Consider the following 21,944-nt stretch of genomic DNA (forward strand, 5'->3'; position numbering starts at 1 on the left):
TGATAAAATATAAATAATACTCAAAATATGTCCTAAATAAAAGTGTATTCCTCATTGAAAAAGAACTCTGTCTCAGAAATAGCACTAGTTGGGATTGTATCTTCCAGAGAAGAAACTATAGGTGCTTGACAATCTGGTTCTTTAAGTATGTTTTCTAGAGACATAATCTTCCAGTCAGGTTAGGACAGTGTAATAAAATGGAGGTATGAGAGTCTTTTCAGAAAACTAGATTTGAGCGTTTTCCTATCTCTAGTTACTAGGTGAGTAAAATGCTCAACCTATCTCCGTCTCATTTAGCCATATGTATTTAGCCATATCTCATTTAACCATATGTATCAGCCATATGGCTCATTAAAAATAATGGCAAAAACCGCAATTACTTTTGCACCCACCTCATAAAATGGCACACTGCACATCTTGAAGGATTTCCGCCCAGATTTAAAATGATATGGGAGTGTTGCCATATAGGGGGTACTTCCATCAGTGTCTTTTTTCTTCTGACATATATGTAAAATATTGGCCAGTGACTGCAGCCCCCATTAAATTCTACATAAAACTCACATTTACTGAAGGTAGTTGTACTTGCAGGTATTTTGCCGTGGCTGGAGCTTACCTTGTCAAGGCCAGAATCACTATGACCCATTTTCTGGCGTTTGAAATGGGAAACTTCAGCTGAGGGATCTTTGGCTACTATAATGTTTCTTTAGTAGGGACTCTGTGAAGCAGGTCATATAGGATGAGTTAGTTTATGAATTGTAGCCTGAAGTAGATTGCATTCATGGTGCCAGGACTTCTCTCTATAAGGAACTGGGGCCATCAGTGCAATCCATGTTCTTTGGCGTGTGGCTTTGCAGTTCTGCCCACTGAGAAGGCAAGTGTATTTCTCTGCTTCACCATTCTGAATTCAGCCATGTGACTTGCCTTAGGAGATTGGGATATTAGCAGAACTGATTCAAGCAGAGGCTTTAAAAAGCCTGCCTACAGTAGGGTTTGCACTTTTGAATCCCTGCCATAGCTATGAGAAAGATATACCTAGGCCAGTCTGTTGGTTTTAGAAGGGGGATAAGAAACACATGGAGCAGAGTTACTCCCAGCCAAGGTCAGCTTATGTCAGTCAACATCCAGCCTATGCAAAGACTCAAGAAATAATACATAACTCTTCTGTTAAGCCATTGGATTTTGGATGGTTTCTTACATGGCAGTATCTAACCGATACAATCCCTCTTCATTTTATAAATGTATTCCAGTTGGATGACATATAGTCACAGTAGATATCAGGGAGTCTCTGATATAAATTTTTAGGACTTTCTGGTCCTTTAATTTCATTAAAAAATTTATAAATGTATTCCAGTTGGATGACATATAGTCACACTAGGTATCAGGGAGTCCCTGAAAATCCCTTTCAAGGATTTTCTTCTTGACCTTTCTGCTAGTATCTTCTGGTTCCTTAGCATAGTATCTTCAGATATGACTTAAAACTAAGCATGACATTTGGTCACTTGCTTTACTAAATCATTCATGCTTGCTCTCCACCGACTCTCAAGGCCATGAAAGAACAAAATTTATGGACGTGATAATTGTATCTAATGAATTTTTCAGATGAAATTTCCCAGGAGGGTAATTGGAAATATGAATAGAAGGGACATTTTGACTTGAAAACCACCAGTATTTGCATATCTGGGAGATTTTGCCTAACTGTAGTGAAGTCAGTCAGCAGAGAACAGTTCTTAAGGACTCTTATCAAGAATACTGATTTGTCATCAGTTTCTCCAGTACATCATTCATTGTTTTAATGTTTATGGTTTGGGGAAAGCAAGCAGAGTACAAGCAGATATGGTCTTTTTTTTTTTTTTTTTTTTTTTTTTTGCGTAGCCTCTTCTTTCTTCCTAGGAATTGTCTCCCTTAACTCTTCTAAATAAATAAAATATTTTTGGGAGGCAGAAAGAAACATTTGGAAGGTAATTACAGATAAATTCTGGATGTGAATTGATAGTGCATTTTACTTGGTAGGAAATAGCCAGGTCAGTTTCCTCCCAATATTTTGAACTGATGTGAGTTGCATTCTGTTTTGACAGGCAGATTTTTTTCAGGGTTTGTTCCTAGTCACTGGAGACATACTCAGTTTCAGGGAACTGTTAAAGTTACAAGCAAATTGAACAAATTGCTTTCTCATATTCTGATCAGTAGTGTACCTTCAAATGGGGGTGAAGTATGTATTATTAATCCACTACCACTATTTATGACACACCCACACATTGCTGAGTGCTGCCTGAATATCATTAATTTATGTAAAAGGTAGATTGTTGAAGGCATAAGTAGAAATTTTTAAATGAAATTAAAGGACCAGAAAGTCCTGAAAATATTTTGGTTATTTCCTAAAGTATGGTAGAACTACCACTGGAGACCACAGGAAATGATCTTCAGTGGCATATGATATGATTTCAGTTAGTACCTGGATAAGACATTAAATAACATTACCTCCTAAATGGTGTTCCCTGATTATGTTAATTAGAAAGTTTCAGATTGATACTAGTATTTGTTAACCACTTCTGGAATGCTTGTTAATCTCTATTTTCACCAAAATGAGAGAGAACATCATCTAACTAGGATCCAATGTAATTTTTTAATTTATATTTATTTCTATGAATGTGTTTTATTTGTGGCAGGTAATAATGCAATCCCTTGCAGCTGCCAACTTTAAAACAGCAAAAGCCATATAGATGGCACACATGAAGGTAGTGACTAAAAATTGTGAAATGACTAATCTAGTCTCATATAGATGAAGAGTTTGCTGTCAGTAAGGGGAACACATTTGTCATGACAATAAAGCCTATGGAGGAAACTTAAAGTGATATTAATATTTATAATAAGCAATCATTCATGCTAGTGGTAAAAAAAGAAGGTCATCTGTTTCTGCAATTTTGCATAATTTATATGTGTCTTTATACAAGGGAATCAGCATAACATTCTGGGAATAGTATAACCTTTCATACTCGAACTAACCTGGGTTTGAATCACAGCTCTTTCAATGTGTGACAGGAGCAATTGGATTAACCTCTCCAGGTTTTAGTTTTATCAAAGTGTAGTGAGAATGATATCAAACTCACTGCCATGGAGATTAAATAAGGGAACATAAATAAGTCACTAATATGGGCCCTTGTTGAAAGCCTGAGCTAGCCTCTAGCAGCTTGCAGCTCTCTGGCTTTGGAGTGTAACTTCATGTGCTTGGGGTATTTTGATGTTCTTAGAGCCTTTTTCTTTCTTTCTTTCTTTAAAATTATACTTTAAGTTCTGGGATGTTTGGCAGAATGTGAAGGTTTGTTATATAGGTATACATGTGCCACGGTGGTTTGTGGCACCCATCAACCTGTCATCTACATTAGGTATTTCTTCTAATGCTATCCCTCCCCTAGTCCCCTGTCATGCTTCAACAGGCCCTGGTGTTTGATGTTGCCCTACCTGTGTCCATGGCTTCTCATTATACAACTTCCACATATGAGTGAGAACATGCAGAGTTTGGTTTTCTGTTCCGGTGTTAGTTTGTTAAGAATGATGAGCTGGTTTCCAGCTTCATCCATGTCCCTGCAAAGGACATGAGCTCATCCTTTTTTATGGCTGCATAATATTCCATGGTGTATATATGCCATATTTTCTTTATCAGCCCTATCATTGATGTGCATTTGGGTTGGTTCCAAGTCTTTGCTCTTGTGAATAGTGCCACAATAAACATACATGTGCATGTGTCTTTATAGTAGAATGATTTATAATCCTTTGGGTATATAGCCAGTAATGGGATTGCTGGGTCAAATGGTGTTTCTGGTTCTAGATCCTTGAAAAATCACCACACTGTCTTCCACAATGGTTGAACTAATTTACACTCCTACCAACAGTGTAAAAGTGTTCCTATTTGTCCACATCCTCTCCAGCCTCAGTTGTTTCTTGACTTTTTAATGATTGACATTCTAACTGGTGTGAGATGGTATCTCATTGTGGTTTTGATTTGCATTTCTCTAATGACCAGTGATGAGGCGTTTTTTTTTCATATGTTGGTTGGCTGCATAAATGTCTTTTTTTGAGAAGTGTCTCTTCATATCCTTTGCCTACTTTTTGATGGTTTTTTTTTTTCTTGCAAATTTCTTTAAGTTCCTTGTAGATTCTGGATATTATCAGAATAGATTGATTACAAAAATTTTCTCCCATTCTGTAGGTTGCCTCTTCACTCTTGTGATAGTTTCTTTTGCTGTGCAGAAGCTCTTTAGTTTAATTAGATCCCATTTGTCAATTTTGGCTTTTCTTGAAATTGTTTTTGATGTTTTAGTCATGAAGTCTTTGCCCATGCCTATGTCCTGAATGATATTGCCTAGGTTTTGTTCCAGGGTTTTTATGACTTTAGGTCTTACATGTAAGTCTTTAATCCATCTTGAGTTAATTTTTGTATAAGGTGTAAGGAAGGGGTCTAGTTTCAGTTTTCTGCACATGGCTAGCTAGTTTTCCCAACACCATGTATTAAATAGGGAATCCTTTTCCCAATGCTTGTTTTTTAATTAGGGTTGTTAAAGATCAGATGGTTGTAGATGTGTGGTATTATTTCTGAGGCCTCTGTTCTGTTCCATTGTTCTATATATCTGTTTTGGTACCAGTATCATGCTGTTTTGGTTACTGTAGCCCTGTAGTATAGTTTGAAGTCAGGTAGTGTGATGCCTCCAGCTTTGTTCTTTTTGCTTAGGATTGTCTTGGCTATACAGGCTCTTTTTTGGTTCCATAAGAAATTGAAAGTAGTTGTTTTCCAATTCTGTGAAGAAAGTCAATGGTAGCTTGAAGAGAATAGCATTGAATCTATAAATTACTTTGGGTATTATGGCCATTTTCATGATACTGATTCTTCCTATCCATGAGCATGGAATATTTTTCCATTTGTTCCTGTCCTCTCTTATTCCTTGAACAGTGGTTTGTAGTTCTCCTTGAAGAGGACCTTCACATCCCTTGTAAATTGTATTCCTAGGTATTTTATTCTCTTTGTAGCAATTGTGAATGGGAGTTCACTCAGATTTGGCTCTCTGTTTGTCTATAGGAATGCTTGTGATTTTTGCACATTGATTTTATATGCTGAGACTTTGCTGCAGTTGGTTATCAGCTTAAGGAGTTTTTTGTCTGAGATGATGGAGTTTTCTAAACATACAATCAGGTCATCTGCAAACAGAGACAATTTGACTTCCTCTCTTCTTATTTGAATACCCTTTATTTCTTTCTCTTGCCTGATTGCCCTGGCCAGAACTTCTAATACTATGTTGAGTAGGAGTGGTGTGAGAGGGTCTCCTTGTCTTGTGCCAGTTTTCAAGGGAATGCTTCCAGCTTTTGCCCATTCAGTATCATATTGGCTGTGGGTTTGTCATAAAGAGCTCTTATTATTTTGAGATAAGTTCCATCAGTACCTAGTTTATTGAGAATTTTTAGCGTGAAGGACAGTGGAATTTTATCGAAGGCCTTTTCTGCATCTATTGAGATAATCATGTGGTTTTTGTCTTTAGTTCTGTTTATGTGATGGATTATGTTTATTGATTTGCATATGTTAAACCAGTCTTGCATCCCAGGGATGAAGCCGACTTAATCGTAGTGGATAAGCTTTTTGGTGTGTGCTGGATTTGGTTTGCCAGTATTTTGCTGAGGATTTTCACATCAATGTTCATGAGGGATACTGGCCTGAAATTTTCTTTTTTTGGTATCAGGATGATCCTGGCCTCATAAAATGAGTGAGGGAAGAGTACCTCTTTTTCTATTGTTTGGAATAGCTTCAGAAGAAATGGTACTAGCTCTTTTTGTACCTCTGGTAGAATTTGGCCGTGAATCCGTCTGGTCCTGGCTTTTTTTTGTTGGTAGGGTATTAATTACTCCGTCATTTTCAGAATTTGTTATTGGCCTATTCAGACTTGACTTCTTCTTGGCTTAGTCTTGGAAGGGTGTATGTGTCCAGGAATTTATCCATTTGTTCTAGATTTTCTAGTTTATTTGCACAGAAGAGTTTATAGTGTTCTCTGATGGTAGTTTGTATTTCTGTGGGATCAGTGGTGATACCCCCTTTATCGTTTTTATGGTGTCAATTTTATTCTTTTCTCATTTCTTCTTTATTCATCAGGCTAGCGGTCTATTTTGTTAATCTTTTCAAAAAATCAGCTCCTGGATTCATTGATTTCTTGAAGGGTTTTTCATGTCTCTATCTCCTTCAGTTCTGCTCTGATCTTATTATTTCTTGTCTTCTGCTAGCTTTTGAATTTGTTTGCTCTTGCTTCTCTAGTTCTTTTAATTGTGATGTTAGGGTGTTAATTTCAGATCCTTCCAGCTTTCTCCTTTGGGCATTTAGTGCTATAAATTTCCCTCTACACCAGAGATTCTGGTACGTTGTATCTTTGTTCTCATTGGTTTCAAATAACTTATTTATTTCTGCCTTAATTTTGTTATTTACCCAGTAGTCATTCAGGAGCAGGTTGTTCAGTTTCCATGTTGTTGTGTGGTTCGGAGTGAATGTCTGAATTCTGAGTTGTAATTTGATTGAACTGTGGTCTGTGAGACTGTTTGTTATGATTTCCGTTCTTTTACATTTGCTGAGGAGTGTTTTACTTCCAATTATGTGGTCAATTTTAGAATAAATGTGATATGGTGCTAAGAAGAATGCATATTCTGTTGATGTGGGGTGGAGAGTTCCGTTAAGGGCAGCCAGAGAGAAAGGTCGGGTTACCCACAAAGGGTAGCCCATCAGACTAACGGCAGATCTCTCTGCAGAAACCCTACAATCCAGAAGAGAGTGGAGGCCAATATTCGACATTCTTAAATAAAAGAATTTTCAAGCTAGAATTTCATAGCCAGCAAAACTAAGCTTCATAAGTGAAGAAGAAATAAAATCCTTTACAGACAAGCAAATGCTGAGAGATTTCGTCACCACCAGGCCTGCCTTACAAGAGCTCCTGAAGGAAGCACTAAATATGGAAAGGAAAAAACCAGCACCAGCCACTACAAAAACATACTAAATTGTAAAGACCATCGATACTATGAAAAAACTGCAACTAACGGGCAAAATAATCAGCTAGCATCATAATGACAGGATCAGATTCACATATAACAACATTAACCTTAAATGTAAATGGGATAAATATCCCAATTAAAAGACACAGACTGGCAAATTGAATAAAGAGTCAAGACTCATTGGTGTGCTGTATTCAGAAGACTCACCTCACATGCAAAGACACCCATAGGCTCAAAATAAAGTGATGGAGGAATATTTTCCAAGCAAATGGAAAGTAAAAAAAAAAAAAAAAAAAAAAAAAGCTGGGGTTGCAATCCTAGTCTCTGGTAAAACAGACTTTAAACCAAAAAATATCAGAAAAGACCAAGAAAGGCATTACATAATGGTAAAGGGATCAATGCAACAAGAAGAGCTAAATATTCTAACTATATATGCACCCAATACAGGAGCACCCAGATTCATAAAGCAAGTTTTTAGAGACCTACAAAGAGACTTAAATTCCCACACAATAATAGTGGAAGACTTTAACACCCCACTGTTGATGTTAGACTGTTCAACAAGACAGAAAATTAACAAGGATATTCAGGACTTGAACTCAGCAATGGTGATAGAGTCCTTGTACTTCTAAGTGTTTCTAAGAACTCCGTGGACCTCTTATGTGCCAAGTGCTGTATGTACTTTATGTAATCTTTATAACAGCCCTACAAGCTAGAGGTGAAAACTTTGGTTCAGTGATGTTAGGTACCTTGCCTGAGTTTCTACAAATACTAAATAGTAGAGCCCGGGCTTGATAAAATTTAGAGAGAGTGAATAATCTGTGTGCAATAAACAGACTATATGTTATCACCAAGAAGTATTTAAAAGACTCTCAGTTATCACAGGAAGAAATGTAGTGTAATAGTTAAGGAAACAGACAATATACTTCTTGGGTTGACAACCTGACTGTACCACTTGCCAGGAAGGTGAGGTTGGTTGTTAATTAACTTTAAAATGGAAATAATAATACTCCCATATTGAATAATTACAAGGATTAAATGAGGAAATTCTTATTAGGATGATGTGCCTGACGTGGAAAAAGGCTTATTACATATTAGTTATCAATGTTATAATGAGGCTGCTGCAAGTAGTTAAAGTGTTCAACAAATGCAGGTTGAATAAATAAATGATATTGAGCAGGTTTGTTAGTTTGAACACCTGGGAACCTTGACTGTTTTCATCCCCTTCAGGCAGATCTGTAGTTGTAGCTTTGCACTTACTTATATGCTGGTGTGAGTTTTAATAGGGATGTGTGTGTGTGTATGCACATGCCAGAGAGGGAGAAAGAAACAATTCAGCTACTTATTCATATAACAAATCACAAGATTCCAGCTCATTTAATAAACAGTGCAATTGTATGGCTCACATATACAAAATTATCTGAGCTTTACCTGAATTCTAAAGTGTTTAGTGAAGAATTTAAGCTTTTTAAAACAATTGCACTTGCAGAATAGTCATGGTCATGATATTTACATGTCTTGTGTAAGAAATGCATTTGTACTAGGCTCAGTCCTATCCGTTACTGCTTATTGATACATAAAACACGTGTCAAAGGAGACTAGCATGATTTCTTTTATTACTTATTGCTCTGTCGTTCCTCTGCTCAATTAGCAGTGTCCATGTGATACCCATCTGTATTTTGTTAATTAACTTTAAAATGGAAATAATACTCCCATATTGAATAATTATAAGGATTAAATGAGTACAATCGTCTACTAGCTCAAGTGGTGTCCTGTTGCTGCCTAAATTTAAAACAAAACTACAATTTTGTCAAATTTCTGACTTTAAATACAGGGACTTATGACAGTACTGCATTCTGGGATATCCTACACCTGTGGCTGTCAAACTTTAGCTCCATCAGTATCACCTACAAGGCTTGTTAAACATAGAGTGCTGGGCCCCCTCCCTGAATATCTAAGTTAGTATATTTAAAATGTGACCTAAGAATTTGCATATTTTAACCTCTTCCCAGGTGATGCTGGTGCTGTTGGTCTAAAGATCACACTCTGAGAGCTATTATTCTGCACTCAAATTTTATATGGTCCAACTTAAGAGAATATTAAAAAATATTGAGCCTCTTGAACCACACTTGATACTGCAAAGATTAGCACTTCACCTTGAAAGAAAAAGTAGAGTCATGCCTAAGTGAGCCTGGATGGTATTTCTGCCTGTGGATTTCCATATTCTAGAAAATCTGTTTGTCTGCAGTCTACCCTGACTCTCAATTATCATGATCTCAGTGGTTTTGATAGTGATGACACTGGTATATGGAACAGCCAGAACTTATAAGGGCTGAGCTCACACATCAGAGTACAAATTCATTTTCATTTCCCATCAACTTAAAACAATTTATTCAGGGGAAATAATTTTCTCTTTCAAATGAAAACTCAGGCAGGTCTTTGACTTTTGTGTTCACTTTTATTAATAGACACGTAAACACACAGTTTACTTGCTTTTAGTGATCAAACTATTCAGTCAAAGGTACCATTCAATTCCCTGAAGTGAACTTATAAAAGCTCTTCTCTCCACCCCCACTCCAGCTTTGGCCTGCTTCAGGGAGCAAGTCTGTGAAGGAGAAAGTGTGGTTTGGTAACGTAATCTATGTTTCTCGGCCAGGTGCTTCTCCTTTTTCCTTGCCAGCTGCTGCTTGGGATTCTAGTGGAGAGGGGTGAAATAGGAAGCAAAGAGGTGGGAGGAGATGCAGAGGGCAGGATGGTTCTTACTTGAACTGGCACCTTTATCAGCTAGCTTTGTGCTCTTGGGACAAGCACTTTTTTATTTTTTATTTTATTTTATTTTATTTTAAGACAGGGTCTTGTTGCGTTACTTAAGCTGGAGTGCAGTGGCATGATCATAGCTCACTGCAACCTTGAACTCTTGGGCTCAAATGATGTTTCTGCATCAACCTCTCAAGCAGCTGGGACTACAGGCACACAATACTATGTTTGGCTAATCTCTTAGTTTTTGTATGTTTGTTTTTGTTTTTTGTAGAGATAGGTTTGCCCAGGCTGGTCTCAAACTACTAACCTCTGGTGAGATGTTTAAAACTAACTCTTTCGTGTGACACTTTCATTGGCTCATTGTGTAGCAGGACGAGCCGCGGACAAAACCTCTCAGACACCGAGTTGTGGAAGGAATGGTTTTATTCAACTGGGAGCATCAGCAAGCTACTGCCTTAAAATCCAAGCTCCCAAAGTGCACAGTTTCTGTCCCTTTTAAGGGCTCACAATACTAAAGATTTCACAGGAAAGGGTCGTGATTGATTTAAGCAAGCAGGGGGTATGTGACAGGGGCTGCATGCACCAGTGGTCAGAGAGAAACAGAACAGGGCAGGGAGTTCCACAATGTTCTTCTATACAATGTCTGGAATCTATGAATAACATCGGTTTCTAAATTATGAGTTGATTTTTAACTATGGGGTTTAGGTCAGGCAGGCCCAGGCCTGGTTTGGGGCCTGGTGCCGGGCTGTCTGTCTTTGGTTTTACTTCCTTGTTTTTTCTTAAAACAGGTACTGAGTATAAAACAATATAAAACAATATGGGAGGGTCTCTCTCTTTCCTCAATTGGAGTTTTTTAAATTTTCTGATGTGTTCTACTTTTTCATAGTAATCTGGACTAGGATGAATACATGTCTATTACAGATAATTTTATGGGATTGCTTCCTCAGTGCTCCTCAGGAATGGGCCAATTTGCCTCCATATTCTTGCTACTGGGGACCCTGACCCCTGAGGAGACCCTTTTGAAAAAAGTCTTACTACTCTATGCTTTGTCTCTCTTTCACTACCTGATCCTATGCTTGATCACAGGAAGAATTCATGCATCCCTTGCCCCAGTGAACCCTGAGAGCCCTAAGAATCCCAAGCATATAGCCTTCCCTTCACACCACGAAGGCAGCTAGCTAACTGTGTTCTCACTGGCTAAATTTCCCTTGGTGGACAGGGGAAGGAAAATCTAAATCTCCAGCTGGAAAATATTACATTGGTACTATACACCCTTCCCCCTAGGAGGTGGTAGACTTACAGCAGAGAAACAATTTTCTGTAAAGAAATCTCTCCACAAGTCTTTTTCTTCCATATTCTAACTCCTTGATTTGGTCAAGAGGTACAAAAATTATAGAACTGTTTCTCAGAATTCTTTTATAAATTCTTCAAGTGCTAATTTGGCAACTTGCTTTGTAGTTTCACATTTATTGAAACATGAGTGCCTAGTTGAAATCTCAATTTTATACTCTTTTTCTTGAGTTCAGTCTACCCACCAAAAATTCATTTTCTCACATGTGGCTATATTATCTCATTCAGAATCAACTCAGCTAAATCTAACACAATTCAACTGAAACTAATTATTAAGTTTATTCTAGGCATCTGTGCTAACACTGGTGCTACGAATACAGAAATGTATAAGTCCTCACATCAAGGTGGTTCACAGATCTAATAGAGGAAACAGTCATGTAAAAAAACAGGATCAACAAAGAAGAGCTTGCGCAGGAAAAAAGTAGTTTGACCCTCTCTATGATAAGAAATGGAGGAAGTATTGACCCCCAAGTTGAGACTTGAATGTGAAAGTTTACCAGGTGGTGGGGAGCAGAAGGTGAAAATGTGAGATGATGAGAAAGTTACTCAGTATCCCCAGGCCTCAGTCTAGAGATTTGTAAAATATTAGTACTTATCTGAGAAGACTTTGCGAGGATTACCTAATTTGTACAGCATGCTTGGCACAATATCCTGTGTTCAAATTGAGGTTCTCTGAGAAGCAGGCACCAAGGTAAAATTAAATATGCAAGGATCTTATTTGATTAAATGCCTTAAGAGACTACAGGGAAGGAAGTGGGTGAAACGGGACTAATCTTGAGACTGTGATGGGAATCTGACTCTCAGTGAAGCCGAGAGGGAAGGGGGATTGGATGATGGAGTCCTAGAATTCCATGCCATTTAAGAAGGTTTAGTAGGGCATCAAGGAGTCCTTGAGTCAAAATTGACAGAGAAGTTCTGTGTCTCTAATTAACAGTCCTCCCGTAGTATTAGCTGCAATAATGGGGGCAGTTGGGGGAAGCACGAGCTCACTACTTTGGGCTTATGAGTGCAATAGCTGGAGCCCTGCAGATGGAAGTCTCTGTAGTTGGAGGTCTGTGAGGTGCATTTTCATAACCAGCATACCTGGCCCATAAACAATACTTATTATAGTATTTGTATTTCAGAAAGTGGAAAACATATAAACAAATGTGCACTGGCAGTAAAAAAGGAAAAAAAGGGAGGTTTTCTTTTCAGAGCAAAGCAGATAGTTTGGTATTGTTTTAATGTAAAGTGAGAATTTGGGAATAATGAATAATTGGGAGATAGCAGGAACCACATCCTTTGCATTAGCTAGTGTAGGTCAAACTGCTGTAACAGACCCTAAATCTACAATAGCTCAAATACAATAGGAGGTTATTTCCCATGCATGCGATCAACAGGGCGGATGCCTCCACGTGGTGATTCACAGACCGGGTCCTTTCTATCTCGTGGCCCTACCATCTGTCAAACCTCATGATCTGCATCCAGCTGATGAAGGAAAAAGAAAGCAAGGAGGAGCCTGTGAATCACAGAAGCACCCATCACATTTGCTCACTTTCCACTGATCAAACTTTGTCAACTGGCTTATCTAGATGCAAAGTGATCTAAGAAATCAATTTCCTTCTGAACTTCTATAAATGCCCCTGATAGCAATAGCTTCAGCATACCCTTAGAATGGTCCTGTATGGCAGACACTTCTGAAGGTGTGTGTTCTGAGCCAGGGAATCCTGGTATAATCAGCCAGGAAATTTGTTCCTTGTCTGTGAAGACTATCTGCGACCCCTGCCCCTAGCCCATTTCAAAGAACACAGGTGATACAGGGGATTGAGGCTCTGAGTTTTGGGTTAAATGAAGGTTGCCAGGTCAAGGTAATTAAGGGGAGGGTGTCAAATGAAAATGCTCTATCAACAGTATGCTGTTTTTCAATGGTTGCAGTTTTCCTGTCACACCCACCACCACTGGACTCTTGTGTATATAAGCCCCTAATAGAAACCCATGTCTTGTTTCCTGGCTCTGGGTCTCTTCTTTGACCTCTTGAACCTGGCTTTTTCCCTATTGAGGTTAATAGGGTTTGACACAATAGCATCTGTCTTTAAGCTAAAACTCTATGCAAATGAAGACAAAACTTCTGGTGGTCAGTTAGCCTCAGTTTTATGTCATGACTCTCTTTTGCTGCTAAGTTTCTTAAATGAATTATAGATGCTGGGAGCCACCAAAAATTCTAAGTTGTAGAATGACCTGATGATATTCACATTTTAAAGGTCATGAGGGTATCAGTGTGTCAGTGGGTTAAAAAGAATCATAAAGGCTGGGACTGGGGCCTCTTGCCTGTAATCCCAACACTTTGAGAGGCTGGTGCAGGTGGATTGCTTGAGCCCAGGAGTTTGAGACCCCCGTCTCTACAAAAAAAAACAAACAAAGAAAAGCCATGAAAATGCAGGCAAGGGAACCAATATTGAGACATTTGCAGTAATTCAGGTGAGAGATAGGGATGACCTAGATAAGTGAGAATTAAGAGGAATTTGACACATTCTAGAGAAATTTAGGAGGCAGGCCTTGAAGACTGGTTAAATATGAAGGGAACGGGAAGAGATGGTGTAAGGAACATGGCTGTGCTGCAGCAAAGCAGGCATAGAGCAGCAGGCATAGGCCAAGGTAAACAGCATAGATAACTCAGCAGGATTGGGGCACAAGTGCATAGTCCCATGTCTTAGATAATCATAGCCACGTAGACACAACATAGAGAAGCTCGCCACCTGGCTCTCAGCCACTAGTGTATAAATGTAACACTGACCCTGTGAAGGCTCTGCTGAATGAAACCATGTCTCATTTACCTGCTGTCTCTTGTGTGTTCTTTCAGCTCCCTGCCCGCCAGCCACCCATTCCCCTCAGCTCTCTGCTGGGGCTGGAACCTAACTCTGAGCATGACAAATGGGTAGCTGACATTCTGACCTGGGTGAGTGGATAAATGTGTTAGCAATCATATTAGAAGGAAATGGAGTAGGATCCCATTCAGCTACGACTGCGCTTCTGAAAGTTTTCTTTCAAAATTCCTTTAACAACAAAACAAGGTAAATGTGTATTTTGTGAGGCTCTAATATGTAATTTGCCCTGCAAATAAAACAACTTCTTCAAGGCATTATGTTTTATTTTGAAAATTTATGCAAATTTTACTTTCTGTTTTTTTATGTATAGGTAACATATATGCTTGTTGCAAAATAAAATAATGTTTTAAATTACTTTTAAAAGAAAAAAGTTAATTAAGGAAGTGATTTACCAATCTATCCTCTCAGCTTGAAAACATTTAGAAGATGATAAATATGGTTAGTCTCCCTTGACTGCCACCTGTAATCCCAGTCTTCACTTGACTTCCTGCAAGTAATTACCACTTTTTATTTGTGGTTTTTCCTTACAGATTTGCATTCATTTATATGTGCTGGGAAAAGATACTGTTATGGACTTAATATTTGTTGTCTTCCAGCTCCCCCTCCCCAAATTCATGTGTTGAAATCCTAACCTCCAAAATGATAGTATTAGGAGGTAGGGCCTTTGGGAGATAATTTAAATCATGAGGGTGGAACCCTCATTAATGACATTAGTGCCCTTATAAAAGAGACCCCAGAGAGCACTGCAGCCCCCTTTCTCCCACTTGAGGATTCAAGGAGTGAGGGTCTGCAACCCGGAAGAGGGCAGTCACCAGAGCCTGACTATGCTGGCAACTTGACCTCAGATTCTCAGTCCCTAGAACTGTGAGAAATACATTTCTACTGTTTATGTCAGTCTGTAGTACTCTGTTATAGCAGCCAGAACTAAAACAGATATAGTATTTTGTGTTTCAAAAATAAATATTATTATACATAATTCTGTACTTTACCTTCACCCAAAAATGACTTTTTGGAGATCTATACATATTAATAGAGATAGATGAGTTCACTCCTTTAATTACTTCTTAGGGGTCAAACTGATACTTTGGGAAGATGAATTACATTTATCTTGTCGCTTTGAATATTCCAGGCTTGCTGCTGCCTACCTTGGTCTCACATTAGCTCAATTAGAAACCGGTATGTGGAGTTTAGATCTTCTATTCCTGAGCTGGTGGGAATCTGCTTGTCCATGTTTTGCTAATCACTCATATTTATTAGTACTATGTAACCACTCTTCTAGGTAGGGTATGTGTGTTACAACTCTATGAAGTAGCTACTATAATTTCACACTGTATTTGCAGAAGAGAAAATAGAGTGTATAGAATTTAGTTGTCTATGGTCTTTTAGGCATTATATGGCAAAGATAGGGACCTTACCTATGCAGTCTGATTCCAGAGTCTGTGTTCTTAATCACTTTACAAAACTACCTGGGGAAATATGTGTGATACATTTAAGAATCCCAGTTAATTTCTCTGTGTTCCACAAGGCAGTGAGATATCCAATGAAACATATGCTCTTAATGCTGAATTTGAGCCAGATAGCTGCAGCCAAGTAGTATTTTCAATGACCCATGTTATGAGAGGCTCTTGTCCTTTCTGAGGTTATGCCTTGGCTTATTTACAGCTTGCATGCCTGCTAACTTATCAGGGGAACTGAAGCAGGAGAGATGGTTAATGTGTTTGCCTAGTGGATGATGTGAAACGTACAATAAGGTGCCAAAATCCACAGCTAAGCAGCTCAGTCTACACAACTGATCCAAAGAATTGGGGGAGCAGTGAGAAGTCAATTTTCATGAAAGGATGATGCTGAGAAGCCCTTCAGTGCCTGCTGCTTTCCCCTTTCAAGTGGCCCTGAGAGGACAGTGCCAGGCTGTGGACAAGTTTCAGCTGCTGCTGCTCCCCAAGGACAAGGGTGAAATGACACCAATGAAATGGTGTGGCAATGTGAATGCTGTTTGTCTTGCCATTTGCTTTTTCTCAATGCGATTGTGAGCTTTGACATGTGTGGGGGAGAAAGAGGCAATCTTTTAATTAGGTTCCTTGGCTGACTTACACAGAGCTTGAGTATCAAAATGTTGGGTTGAGTCAGCTATGACTTTGTTTTTTCTTTTCTTGTACTCTTTAAATACAAAGTAACTTTAAATTCAGTTGCTGCATTCTTTTCTTTCATTTGGTAGTATATTTTGGGTGTCCAAACAAGTGTAGCGGGTGAAAAATAGCATTGTTTACAGAGCTGGCAGCAAAGTTTTTCTTAGGGAAAGAACAATATCAATTTAGGCAATGTCGTGATAAAACACTTAAGATGTAGAAGATGAAGCTTAAGGGAAATGACTAAGAAGGCAATTGTATGATGAAGGAAAAGGCTCTTATGTAAATATTTTTCCTAATACGTAAACAGGAATTTGAGAAAGGACAGAAGTGAAGGATAGGGGAAATCTGGCAATTTGATAGGAGGATAAGATGAAGATGGTGTCTAACAGAAGCACAAAGGCATCTAAGTACTGAGAAGTCTAATGTACAATTTTAATTCCCCCTTGTCCTCCCTATCTCTCTCACAATGTAAACAGCCAGCATTGGCCCTCAGGTCGTGTACAATATACAAACCATCATAGGATAGATTTGGAGTGAAATTAAGGAAAGGGGACTGAGTTCCAGACTGAGTCTGGAACAAAAAGACACCTGGAACAAAAAGATGTAAGAAGACCAGTCACAGGAGAGAAGGTGAAATTGAGACCAAGGGTAAAACAAGAGTGGAAATTTATTTCAGAGAAGATGTTCCCTTTCCACAAGATCTGTGACACAAGTCTTGAGTCCATTTCCTTTAAACACTGAAGAGTTGCCTCAGCAGACACTTGAGTGATAGAAAGAAAAAGTAGACTAAACTAAAACCTGCAGGGATTTTTCACTGGCATATACAGAAAATCTTGTAATTAAATAGCCTACTAGGTTTTAGGTCAAAGCAGATATTCCACCATCTCCCATCCTCTCTTTATTTTCATGATAGTGTATAACTTGGTGATGCTTAGATCAGTTTCTTAAAGAACAAGATGCTGAGAAGGACGGAATTCAGGCTCTGAGTCAGAAACATGCAGTTTGGAAAACTTCCTCCACTTTTTGTAAACCATGCATTCTTAGGTTATTTTGAGTCTATGGTTGTTATTTTTTTGCAGGACTAATACTTTGTAATTATTTTTTATTTGGCTTACTTGTTTCTTGTCTATTTACTTGGTAGAAAACAGGCTGCAAAGCCCATAAAAGAGTGACAGTGGCTGTTGCGTTGTTATTGCATCCCTAATACCTGCCCCATCAAGGATACTCCAATATGAATATATTGAGTGAATACATAAAGATCACTTTTTTTGATCTTCTATAAATCTGAAAAGAATGAGGGTGGGACTAATACCACCCCTACTATAGGTTGATGTGAGAATAAAACAAACCAGGTGATGAGACTTAGTGCAGAATCTAGATTCACAGTAAATGTCAACTTTGTTTGTCTTCCAAAGTCATAGGTTTGTTGCCTTTCTGGAATAAGTGAGGCCACTCTTCTCTATGACCACACTCTATGATCTTTGCTACCCTGCCACAATATGTTCTTGGTTTTATAAAGATCTTAGAGAAAAAGAACATAGGAAGCTCAATATAGCTCTGCCAGGAGTACTAGAAAAACATCAAGCACGTGCCCTTCAAATAGGGAAGATCCATGACATTAACTACAATGACCAAAGGTTATTACTGGCCTGTACTCCTGTACATCAACCAAATTTAGAAAAAAGGTGCTAGTTTGGCCTTTGACTCCTGAGGGCTCTTCTCTGAATGTTTTTGTGTGTGTGTGTGTGTGTGTGTGTGTGTGTGTGTGTGTGTGTGTTTGCCATGAGAAAATCTGTGAATGAATAGTATTATTTTGTTAATTGATAGTTGCCAAAGGAGAGAGCAGTTACCAAACCCATAGCAGAAAATTAAAGATAAGGGATGAAAGAAAGGATCATGCTCTTGGAAAGACCAAGAATGAGGCTACCTGAAGAAGAAATTAGAGCAAACAATTCAGACCCATCAAAAGAAAAAAAAAAAAAAATAAGAAAAGGAACAGACATCACAAAATGCAAAAGTGACTAAGAGGACAGGGGACTCCCTGTTTGGTTATGGATGGCTTTTGAACTGCAGGTCCCTATTTAAGATTTACAAATAGGCGGGTGTCACCACCTCAGGGAGATAATAGGAGAAGCAGGCTGGATCTGTTTGTGGAGTTTAGACTAAAGACCAAGAGACCCAAGAAATCTGGCTGCTGGACAGTGTGAAATGAAAGGTTTGACTAGGGTTTCATGTGAGACAGTCAAATGATTCCAGGGAGTCTGTCAATCAGGAAGTCACTTCAACAAATTTTGAGGTCGCCTATCCTGACCTTCTTAGGTTGTGCTTATTAAAATATTTTAGGATAGGTACTATAAGTTATAGCAATTGTAGTCATATTATTCATGTGTGACCATGGACCCAGGCAACTTGGATTCTAGATTTGGCTCTGTCTTTACTGTATTCTGTGATTCGGAAAAATCATAAACCCTCTCTGAATTATCATTTTCTCATATCTAAAGTAAAATATTACTGAAGAAACACTTTTCACATCTTTCACAGTCTTAAGATTTTCATTTCAGCCCCTCCAATTGTAGGGTTCCTCTCCTTTTTTGGGGTTCCCAGGTTCTTGCTGTGATTTGAAGGTGTCTACAGGAAGTTTTCAGAAGCAGACTGTTGTGTGTGATATCACATGTCACTCCTGATCACAAATCTTTGTGGAAGTGATGCATACTGACAAAATTAAGTCCTCAGTGGGTGCTCATTGGGAGGCACAGTTGGCAAAGGCCCCTCGACCTGGGTGATAAAATATTCACCACTGTGTGGAAGCTTGATAGTTGGAGATGATAGATCAGTTCCTAGGTAGTTCCTGGACATTTGGACAATGCAGTGAACTTGATGAGTTCCACTTGCCAGGCTCTTCCTATGTAGCTGATCTCTCCTGCTATGAAAACTTCCCTAGGAGCTTCCTCCTCCTTGCCCAATAAATCTTGATAACTTATTTAACTGAGGCCCAGGACCATTATAACTCAACAACTTGTTCTGTTCTCAGGGGGTAGTACAGGCTCAATTCTCAAACCTTTCTTTGAGGTGTGGGGAAACATGAGACTTCTATTCTGCAAAGAAAAGGAAGAAGGCAAAACAGTTTTTGTATTAAAGCTGTCTGAACTAGCAACACTCTAGATGCTAGATTGGTTCACCTCTAAGGTCTCTTTCAGCTGTGACATACTATAAATTTGAAGCCAAGAACAACAGAAGGTTGCTTTTCTTTCTGGTAACACTATGGTGAGAAAACCTTAGCCTCTTTAGAACTTGGAAGTATTAAAACGTTTAGACTCCAGGGTACAGAAAGGAATGAATGGTAGCATGTAACCCAAATCTTTGTGATCGTGGTTTGGTGGATTTTTCATACCAAACTTCTATGTGCCACTATTTAGAATGATGTTCTTGGAAAAGCCAGTCTGCAAATGTATTTCTTATGAATTTGATGGTTATCTAACTTAATTAGCATGCTGATTCCTTACTTTTAGAGTTCCCAAGCATTGTTGGAAGTGGTTTGTATGGGCAAGTGAGTTAGAAAAAATGACAGAGAAATGATAATCAATTACTTCACAGTTTGACAGTCATAAGCAAACATCTGAGACCTTCCCTCTATGTAGACTGACATTTTCCTTTATAGCTCAGTCTGTTTAATCTAGTTTCACAATGCTGCCTGAATCATGACAAGCATTGCCACTCTGAATTTGTTCAGCCAACTGAAATAATCTAGAAACATCTGTGGGCCATTCCTCGATGCGGAGAGAATATAGGATACAGTCTTGGACTCAGTGCTTTATGCCTGACTTGAAGAGAGCTTAGTTTTTCATTCCCTCATTCATTTAAAAAATTTCATGCATTCATTAATCCAACCATTTATCCATCTGTCTGATACTGGGCATTAATTATGTATCAGGCACTCTGATAGGCAACAAGAGTCTTAGATATTTCTATCCGGAAACAGAAGGCAGGAAGCAAGAGAGGGACACATTTTTCATTTCAGTGTCAGGTGGTGGTGAGCCATCAAAGATGTATGCATTTGCAGCAGAGTTTATTGAGGGGAAGTGGCTGCTGTGAGCAATCATCTGAAACTAGGCTGCCCTTTCTTGCCACTGTGGGACATGAAATAGTCTTAATGCTGTTCTTGGGAAGAGGCAGGGAGCCTCCAGGGAGCAGGGACTCCCCAGTTTCTCTTTGTATTCTAGGCTCACAGAAAGCATCATTTAGAACTCCTCATGGGGCCTAATCTCCCCAGGCTCCGCTTTGCTACTATCCTCTCACCGCATATTCTTAAGGAAATTAGATGAGGCTTTAATGTAATACAAAGTTGATTAACAATCTAAGCACACACTGTCTCCAAGGGAGGCTACTCAGATGAAACTACCTAAATGTGCCTGCCTAAAATCAAAGCAATTAACCTAGAAAGTTACACACCCAGGACTTCAATCTCTGAGCTATTTTCATCTACAGAAGGAGTTGATGAAGTTTATATTTTTATCTGGGACATGGTCCATTCTTATTTCTTTTCCCCAAAAGTCAGAGAGTTCTTTACTGGCCTAGTGAGAGTGGTCTTGACAGCTATATTCATGGCCTTCTTGAATGGATATTTTGTGAGGAGTCTTAGAAAAACTTCAAGGAATAAGCAAACTCAAACTTTCATGTTCAGCAAAAGCTCATCTGCCTCATCTGAAAAATGGGAATAGAACCTCATTGGACTATTGCATAGAGAAGATAAGATAATGTGAAGCTGATACGAAAAGGTTTGGCTCATAGATGGTTCTTAATAGCTATTACTGCCTCCCTTCTATTTGTTTGAGGAAAATGCCAATCCCCTTTGGGTTCTGGGAAGGGCCTGTAATGGGTTCCTTAACTCAGCCTGGGAGGAATGCTTCTTAGGCATTCACCTGAAGAGTGGAGGGAGGAAGAAAGGTGAAGAAGAAGGAAGCAGACTTTGCTGGATGATTCTTGGCTTGCTGAGGCGAGTGGCTACCTTGAAGAAAAAGCATTACTTGGCACTCATCCTTTCCTAGGAATGCAGATAGCACTACTGGTTTACCTACCCCTTCCTGGCTAGCGGAAGTATGTTCCAGGCTCTTGAGATGTCCGGGATGTTGAAACTGAAGAAGTAGGGGCCAGGTTTGAACAGAAAGGCCTTCTTCCTGGGGAACTGTCTTCTGTAGGAAGGAGTCCTGGTGTTCCTTCACGTTTTGCAGATCCCGGACTCTTTGTTTTCTTATCTTTGTTTTCCTAAAATTGACATCCATAGGAGGACAGCCTGTACTTCTTCACTAGCACCATAGGAGAAGAACATGGCATATTGAGAGACCCAAACTCACTTCTTCCAACACAGCACAGCCTAACATGGTAGTTAAGAATGTCTTCTGTGTATTATAACTGACTAGCTTCAAATCCTAGTCCTTCATGTAATCCTTTTAAGCCTTAGTTTCTTTGCTTCATTATGGAAATAGTAAGACCTAACTTGTAGTATTGTTGAAGGATAACAGAGGACATAAAGCAATTAACCTAATACTTGATTCTGAATAAGGGCTTAATACATAATGGCTATTATATTTGTGGTTTGTCTCTTCCTTTCGTGCTTTCTCCTATGCACAAAACCTTGTGGATTAAACAACTCCATGGACTTCGTGAGGGAAAATGTTTGCAGAGCCACTTTAACAGATGATCATTGGAATGGAGCCTGCAGTTTTCCTAGACTTGTCTTTTAGCTAAGGATCTCCTTTACTAATTCAGATGAGGCTCAGGAAAGTCTGAGACCACCCAAAGCTAAGGAGTAAGGGATTCACTGTTTTAG

Source organism: Piliocolobus tephrosceles, chromosome 2 (assembly GCF_002776525.5).
Source record: "Piliocolobus tephrosceles isolate RC106 chromosome 2, ASM277652v3, whole genome shotgun sequence".
Taxonomy (NCBI): Eukaryota; Metazoa; Chordata; class Mammalia; order Primates; family Cercopithecidae; genus Piliocolobus; species Piliocolobus tephrosceles.